This window comes from Periophthalmus magnuspinnatus, chromosome 4 (genome assembly GCF_009829125.3).
Source record: "Periophthalmus magnuspinnatus isolate fPerMag1 chromosome 4, fPerMag1.2.pri, whole genome shotgun sequence".
Classification (NCBI taxonomy): Eukaryota; Metazoa; Chordata; class Actinopteri; order Gobiiformes; family Gobiidae; genus Periophthalmus; species Periophthalmus magnuspinnatus.
Window position 1 is genome coordinate 29039215 of NC_047129.1, and position 9880 is coordinate 29049094.

Genomic DNA, 9880 nt, shown 5'->3' on the forward strand with positions numbered 1-9880 from the left:
GCATGCTCTTGGAAATATTGTTACTATATGGAATTTCACTTGTTATTTAAAAAAAAAAACTTTCTCTCTCTCTCTTTTCTACAGAGTGCACATGCAGGTATGATGCTTTTGTCCTCTTAAATTAAAGCCTTATTTCTATATTTTAAATTGCACCATAGAGTACTGTCACTTTTTCTAGTTGACAATTTATATAGAATAATAACTGTGGACATGATTCAATTTTAAAACCATCTTTCTTGCTATTTTATTACCATTTATATCTTTAATTTAATATGCTAATGGCTGTAAAATTCAGTAAATTAATGTGCTAGTTTGTCCATTGTGTAGGTGCGTGTATTCTGTTACTACTCAAGTACAGTAGTAAGCATATCATTGTCAGGCGTTTAGTTAAAACCTGACAGAAGTGAAAAGAAGCTTATAGCCAGTCAATGCATTTAGATGAATAGCTTTGACTCCTGAGCTCTTCTTGTGGATGAATGAATGAACCAGATTTTTATCAGCACTCAGAATATGAAAAGTCAAGTACTGGATGCTTTAACTGCTTCTATAATCTCTTGCTTTTACTTTCTTCCCTTGCATTGTCTTAAAATGCATCAGTATAATTAGAGGCACAGAAAATTGCATATTTAATTACAATCTGGTCAACATTCACCTCAACAACGAAGCCAAACCACACACACAAATGCATAGATGATATACTGATAAATATATATAATCAGAGCTGCAACTAACGGTTATTTTAGTAGTGGAATAGTAAGTGATTAATTCAACTGTACATTTTAAATACATAGTCAACCAGATAAAGGCTGTAGAGTATTATTGATGAAAACCTGAATTTGTTTACTGTTTTGTTATTTGGATTTAATAATGCTCCTGTCTTTGTTTTAAAAAGGTATTTGCAAGGGTTTTAGAGTCTTTATAGTTCAGTAAACAACAATATGACTGCTTTATTTTTTATACTTGATTAGTCACGATTAGGTTAAACGTTGCAGCCTTAAATTTATCATCCGTAAGTAAACCGGCTGACTCTGCCATGTTGCATTCTCTTATATCACCACTAGATGTTATCTACGTTACTGCTGACTGACCTGTGCCAGCTTTTGTCTGCCAGATGAGCTTGAACAAAGGCCAGGTGAAAGGAGGGGGCAGGGGGGAAAGGGAAATAGGTGTAACATCTGCCCTCTACTGGTGAAAAAAAAACGCAAGTAAACTTACAGATGGTAGCTTTAGTAGATACACATTAATTTTACATAAAAATATCCATGCATAAACATCTACAATGATTATACAGTAACCTAAAACTCGTATTTAAATTCAAATAAAAAAATTAAAAAAATCTTTCTAATGTTCCACTTCAGAGAAAACTCACTTACTAATCCGATTTTTGTTCACCAGCCTTGACCATCGATGTGTTTAGTGCATCCAGCAAGTCCATAATATTCCAATGGCCGAAAGTTACTGGAGCCACTTCATACAAAATCACCCTCATGCTCAAAGGCTCCAACCAGCCCCTGACCTTCGTGACGTACGGTGCCGATACGATTATGGGCTCGATCAACACCGGACTCACGGCAAACACCAACTACACCTTCACTATTGAGGCGAAGAATTCTTCTGACGCTGTGATAGAAACTGCCTCTGGAGAGCAACTGACAGGTGAAGCATTTACGGTACTCAGCTGTAAAAATATGAGTGTTTTTGCAATAGAGGGGGTTGATGCTAACTGAAGGCACTGCTCTTTCTGAAGCTCCGTTACTCAAGTTAGACTTTAGCTCATGTTGAACGTAGTTGGAACTGCAGCAGGTGAGATCATTTGTGCTGTTAAACAAATCCCTCTCACATAAAATGACAGTCCTAAACTAGCTAGTGTTGTTTTTCAATTAGTTATTCTCACCTTTTTTGTTGAAAATTAAACCGTGAGTGCTTGTATTGATCACAGGCTCGCGAAAACATGTTTTTTAAATCCATTTAGTATTTTTTCTTCAGTGTTTGCTAATGTGTGCTGAACTTTCTGCCACAGACATACATGCAGAATCCCCCCAGCATGATGTGACTGCAAAGTATCAATAGATTTTATATCAGGATATTTTCCATGTCTGTGTTTATAGTGTGTTCAAGTAGGGGTGGACGATATGCTATAAAAATGATCAGAACAGAATTTTCTTGGAGCCAGATCACAATTTAGAGTTTTACCAGGATTGATGTGAACTTAGTGTTTTTATATTGCCTAAAGTAACTAAAGTTCTCCGCTTCTTGTGAAAGTTTTTGTTTGAGCTTAAAGCTGCATTCAAGAGAAAATAAGTGAAGTGTCGATTTGACCAAAATAGCAGATTGTCACAGAAATGGGTCACAATTCAATTTTATCTCCATATTTGCCAGCCCTACGCTCAAGATTTGTATTTTGCTGATTTAGATCCGGTTTGTTCCCAGTTAGTTTTAAAATAGACCTGATCTAAGGCAGATTTAGTTCAATAATTCTGAATAATTCCAGTCAATAAAACATAAACAATCATCATAAATTAGTCCATAGAGTTGCCAAATGGATTGTGATCGTTTTAATTGTATGCCCCTATTGAAGAATCCTGCTTAAAGAAACAACAGCAGAGTGGGCATCAAACTACCAACTGTTAGAGTCAATTTGTATGATAATTTATTTACAGACACTAACTACTTTTGCTAGATTGTAAAAAACATTGTTATCGGGATAAGATAAAAAAAATATATGTATTCCTAACAATAATCTTAAATTCCCTTAATAAAGTATGGATAAGATTTAACTACTAAATACTTAATTAAGATGTTAGAGTTTTAGTTAAGTATTTGCTAAGTCTGAGTCATTCTTAAAGGTCCTATATTATACTACATGGACTCTTGTGAGCTTTAAGTCATGTTATAATGTTGTTACCTCCTCAAAAACACACCTGTGACGAGGAAACAACATTAAAACATATATCAGAAAATAGTGTTATATGGGCCCTTTAATAAACTATATTATAAAAGTCTTTGTTCTTACTTTTTTAGGGATAATTAAAGTGTAATTATTATAAAGTGTTACCAATTATTATAAAGTGTTACCATTATTACGTTTTTTGCCAATATCAACCACCCTTAATGATTAACGTCTTTTTTATGGCGTTTTTTTTGCAGCTCCTGAGAAGTTGGATTCGAACATATCAGTGAAGCCCATAGACAGCACCACCTTGGAAATTACGTTTGTCCCCGTAGCAGGAGTGACCAAGTACATCATCCGAGCTCTGGACACTCTAAACCCCCCCACCTTCATTGAAGAGGTGGAGGTAACGTCTAGCCCCGGCCGTATCTCCAACTTGCAGGCGTACAAAGACTACAAGCTGAGTATCATGGCCTCCAACGGTGTAGCACGCAGCCAGCCCACACAGCCGGTCACCGCCAAGACACGTACGTAATGTCAATGCATATTACAAATTATTATTATTACTCAAAATTGGCTCCATGTTAGAATGTCGATACCTTATCAAACACATACCCGGAGTTGTGTTTTGTTTCATTCCTTCCTGTGATGTAATCAAGTGGTAGTTTTCAAGTTAACAGCTACTTTTTACCTTTTGTTTAGTACAGGTTGGAAATTCCAGAGCTCAAATCATCCAAATGATTCTAATGAAGCTGTATTGAATTGGAAAAACACAGTGGAGCACTTCCTGTATTACCACATGACATCACAATTTTGAGTCACAGTGTTTTCTGTCTGAGAGAAGAACTCTAAAGCCTAAACATGCAGTGTTTGTGTGTTAAACATGTGTGAATGAAACAAAACACAACTCCAGGTCTGTTTGTGATGAGGAAAAAACATTATAACACAACATAGATGAGAAATTAGAATAATATGGACCCTTTAAATATTCAGCAGTTTTTTAAACATCACAAATTTAACGTGTAAAGTAACATTTTTATACATATGCGTGGTTTATAAATGATGACCTTGGTGGCATCTTGGTGATAACTTGGTGGCATTACCTGCTTGTCCCCACGCAGACAGAGAAGCACCTTTAAAATATCCAACATTATTGTCATTTTGTATTTTTTTAATTTTAATAAACTGTAATGCAATTAGTTAGCTGAGTTAGTTTGCAAATTAACAAGTAGACTTTTTAGCGTATCGGCTATCGACCTTAAATCTCCAGTACAGGGATTTTGTTTTGGTCGACCTGCTGCCTAAAAATTCTCATATACAACGAGATGACAGCCCAAAATGTGACTGGACAGCTCCCTTAGTTTGTAGTAAATTTAAATCACATCATTTGAAAGTCATCAAAATTGGCCCAAAATTATCAACAAAGCTTATCGGCGATCGGTTGTTCAAGATTCTAAACGATCGTCATTGGCCGTGAAAAAAACCCATAGTGGTCCACCTCTAGGTAAAATCGCCCATCCTAAAGTCACACCAGTGTAGTGTTTTTGGTTCATTTGGATCAGTTTCCCTTGGAGGTCGGGGTGGGGACCACAGGTGACACAGGTGCTGTAGGTACAGGGTCGTTCTTTTATGTGAGTGTCCCAAATGGCTCGTCTTCGATTACCATAGATACTGAGAGGCCCCTAGGGTGGACTCTGTTGGACTGTAGCATAGACTATTACGACGTCAAAGAGGATCCTACAGTGGCTGTGATAATAGGCTCATGTAACTTCTGTGGGAGTCATGGAACAAAAGTGAAAGACTTTAGATAAACATTACACACAGTTACCCCAAAGCAGACATTTTCACCTTTTTACATCGGTAAATCAGCTGTAGGATAACAACTATATTTATCAATAAAACGTGAATAATACTGTATAATTCAACCTTACACAGTTTTAGTCACAACAAAAATAACTTTCGTATTGACACTGAAATTGTTTAAATCAATTGAAATATCAAAACTGTTTTAATTAGTTTCCTCTTCTTAAAGACTGACCAAATTAGATCTAAAATAGAAATTGTATCAGGGACTGTGGCACCTTAAGGTTTGCATTTAACTATGAATTCTATACTTGAGTGTAGACCAGACTCGATAGTACAACAAAACACAGTCAAATACTAGTTAAGTTAAATAGATAGATCGATAGATAGATGCAAAAACTATAATCATAGGCAATATCACAGAGAGCCTTCATGTAGTCCTTCAGTTGCATGTTTTGAGCACTTAATGACAAATGAAGGCTTTCAGATTTAAGTAAACGTCCTTGTCTTTCCCACAGTGCTGCCTCCTCCTCAGATGAATAGCTCTTCTCCAAATGACCACACCATAGACGTGAGCTGGAACCCCATTGTCTTTGCTGTCAACTACACCGTGTCTCTGCTCAAACAAGGCGCCAATGAGACTCATAAAATCACCAAAAGCACAAACGGTACAAACATCTCGTTCACGGGGCTGGAAGCTGGAGTTGTGTACGACATCGACTGCTACGCCTTTGATGTAGACGGGCGCAAAGGGGAATTTGCCAACTCCAGCCAGGCCACAAGTGAGTAACTGTCATTTGGAGGGATTAAAAGAGCAACGGGAAGTAGGGCTAAGTGTCAAAACAAATGAATCAGTGAAGGATTTTTTTCTCATCTTGGTTGATCCTTTTTCAAAAACACAGGCAGTAATTTAACATTGCATAAACAAAAAACTTTCAGAGTGAACATAAATATGTGTTAATAGTTTTCAGTAGTGATTTCATGAACGTAAACAAGACAGTCTTTTAATCAATACCTTTTATCACAAAAAAGTTATATTTATTTGTACAAAGTTCAGACTCCAAACATGATTTTACTGACGGCGGCCTCTTAATTAAATGGATGGATAGAGCTGACGGTGGCTCAGCTGGTAGAGCGGTCACATCCACATGACCCACAGGTTGATGATGCGACTCCAGCTCCTACAGGTGAATGCTGTTGTTGTGTCCATGAGCAAGACAGTTAACCCACCTTGCCCCCAGTGTCTGTGTACACTAGTGTGTGAATGGGCGAGTGGTTCCTTTGTGCTTTGAGTGCCCTGAAGGCGGAAAAACTTTGAAAAAATGTGACCGTTTATCGATAGCAGTGTGAATGATGTCTTGAAAGGTGCTTAAAAATCCAATGCACATTTGGAAAATATTACTAAGAAATATATAAATAAATACAATGGCCCTGTCACTTATTGCTATCTTCATTCCAAATTTACAAATGCTTCTGCAATACAGTAAATGTCCACTTGAAGGTGTGATACCATTAGAACACAATATTAATTTAAGTTTCTGAACCGGTGATACTCGTAGGATTTGGCAGCCTGACATAGTTATTTTGGTACAAATGAAAAAGAAAAAAATCTGCTACTCGCTAGTTTGATGTCCAGCTGTTCAAAGGAGATGCCAACACCTACATGGTTCTTTGTTGTGATGACATTTACATCGACGTCGGCTCCCACCGCAGTTTTCTAACGTGGAAGTCAACAGATGAACATTATGATTTAAAATGTCCAAATTAAAATATAATGATGTGTCATAGGTTATAACTACATAGCAGACACAAGCGCAGTCGGTCTTTTTTAAGTGCTTCAAACTACCATCCTAACTTGGGACGCTCTAACCACATCTCCTGATTTGTGCCACGTGTCTCTCTCATGTGGAAGAAACCTCACAAATGTTCTCGTATCATTCAGAATAAACTATGTAACTTATTTTCTTAGATACATGTTAGATAAATATTTCCACTCGTAAAGCCGCCATGTTTGTTTTGACACGTACGGACCATGCGTGTCTCTGATTGGTTAATCCGCTTGTCAGTCATCCCCACTGGAAATCGCAGAGACATGATACGTTCCAGATCACACATCTTTGTAAAGTGCCGTAAAAGCGCGTGGTCTTGCGATGATAATAGAGGATGTGTCGATATGCATAGTGTAAACTCTTTTCCAAACCCATCCTAGTGTTTAAATGCCATCTTTAGTTGATTCCCCATCCTTGCATATTTGTCAAAGAGATGTCTACATTTCATTACGCTAAGTTTGAGTCCAGTAGAAGGTCAGACATAGGTTATAATTGTTTAGATAATTTGAAACCTGAACTTAAATTTAAATGTAATTGCGACAAATTAGCATGGCACCATTGACTTTCTTTTGGCAGATAACAGAGGACTTGTCGATTTGCATAATTTAAAGCAGACCTATTCTGCAAAATCGACTTTTTAGAGCTTTTTATCATGTTATAGTTGTTTCCTTCCCATTTACCCACTCAAATTTGTATTTTCAGTGATTCATTCATGTTTGAGCAATCTTCTACCAATGTTCTACCAATGTTTTCACCACCACCAGTACATGCCCACTGCTCTGTACTTACTCTGTACGCTATTACTTTACTCTATTATTTTCTTAATCCGTGATACATATAGGATTCAGCAGCGTTGCGTAGTCATTTTCTTACAAATGAAAAAAAGAAAGTTATCTATCGGAGGTGCTGACTCCTGCTTTGATGAGGTTTACGCTGATGCCAACTCCTACAGGGCACCGCAGTTTTCTAATGCAGAAGTCAGTGCGTTTGTTTCTTTTATTAAGTCGCTTTAGATGAACATGGAGATTTAAAATGTGCAAATTATAACTAATAATAAATATTAATCCACGAGTGTCATAGATTGTAACTATATGGCAGGCTCAAGCACAATATGTCTTCTTTTCTTTACCTATCTCTCTGCCTCTTCTCTCCATCAGGACCTCCGACCCCAGCCTCCGTGACCGTAACCATGGTAACCAATTCCACCTCTCTGGCGCTGAACGTGTCGTGGACCGTGGACCCGAACGTGAATACTTTGATCTGGTACAATGTGAGCAGCGATCAGGGGGTCAACTGCAGCAGCACTTCGTCTCTGTCCTGTGAGCTGTCTCCCGTCACCTGTGGAACTGTGTACTCCGTGAAGGTCACCGCCTCCAACGTCGCAGGGCCCAGTGCCCCCTCCAGCGCTTACAACTTCACCACCAGTACGTATATATTAACGAGGGATTTAACTAGGGATGGGACGATAAACTATAACATCGTTTATTGCGGTGAAAAAGGGTTGACAGTAATCGTTCGTACTTACTGGGGGGGATTGCACTGCTTATCCACAATGCTAGATCATAGTTGAAGGTGCAATTATATAAAATTAGTTTGAACATGGCACTTATTCATAACATTAAGATTATAATTATTCATATCCAATACATTTTTAAACTGTCAGCAACTTGAATTGTTATCGTGATATAATTGTTAATTATAATCGCGACACAAAATTTCAATATCTTTCCAAGCCTCCATGTAAAGATATCCAAATCACACAGTATGATATACAGACTAACAGACTTGTGGATATGCTACTTTTTCCTTTTAAAATGCCTTGACAAGTCTTCAGTGTGAATCATTACTGTCACATTCCAAAGAATTAAGCCTTAAAAGTGCATAAAATCTAAAATTAAGCAAAGGTTTATGGCCTATGTAGCTCCTTTTTTCAATACTTTTAAGTGAAAAACCATATAATTTGATATATTGTGAAAAAAAAATTGGGGTTTTTTTTGCACTTTTAATTTGTGTGAATGAATGTTATTTATGCTATTTTTGCAAAAGAGCTACTACCACAAAATAATTTCCCGAAAAGGATAAATACTCACTAATAATCTCTAATAGTGGGTCTAAAAATCATACTCAGTTTAAAGGTGCACTATGTAACTTTTTCTGGTGGGGTCTGTTAACTGTTTGTCTCTATGGAGATGCTTTTGTTTTGCCTGGAATGTTCCACAGTATGACATTAAACATATCTATCGCAGGTGATGCCATCAGGCTAAGATACAGGTTGGTTCACAGTTAGAATAAAAACCTGTAATAAAAAGCTAGATAAATAAGTTTAATGTCATATTGTGGAACATTCCAGACAAAGCAATAACATCTCCATAATAGCGAACCCCAACCCCATCAGAAAAAGTTACATAGTACCCCTTTAAAGAAGCTAAACTTGACCGTTGAATAAAAAAAGACACATATGCAATGTCAGTTTAAAATGTCTATGACAAGAAAATAAAAATTCAGGCTGAATTCTGATTACTCGACCACGACGTCTAGTGTCATATTTAATTTAGTCGAGACAAATCTTGAATTTTTGGATAAAGTTTAATGAATCTGCATTATATGAAGTTCATGTTAATTTTACTTTCCATCAGTGTAAAATGAAGCTTAAAATGTCTGCCATAACCACTTTGTCCTGCCCCACAGTCCCTTGTCCACCCCAGGGCCTGACTGTTACCGAAACAACCTCTGGAAACTGCACCTTCTCGTGGGGGACAGTGGCTCATGCAGAACGATACCTGGCTTATATAAAAAACGGCTTTGGAACAGAGAAGGTCTGCAACGAGACGGGCAGCAGCTGTGACTTCTCCTGTGAATGTGGATACACTTACGTCATGTCCGTGTTCGCTGTGAATGCGGCGGGAAAAAGCCAACCCGGACCCATGATCAACTACACCACAGGTAAACATCTACAACCACAAGCTACGTTGGCAGGAAAGAGGTCAAATAATCCACACACAGATTCTAATTGATACTAAAACCAGTATCAAAACTAGATACTCAAGGATTGTACAAGGATTGATACTGACAAAAATAGTTTTACAATGTTTTTAATCTATAGCAGAACTAGAATAAGGCCTCATGGTGGTTTTTAAGAACAGTAAGAGTCCTGTGTAAGCGTTGTTTTACACTCTGAGTCTGGTCTTTCTGGTGATTAATTGGTTTGTTTCTTATCTGTGTCACTTGTCATATTGTCAATTGTTAACAGATGTTTTATTATTTTAATGATATGTACAGTATGTCAAAAACCATCCTACATAAATGGTCTAAAGGATTTTTATTATTTAAATAAAAATACTATCCCCCAGGGCCACAT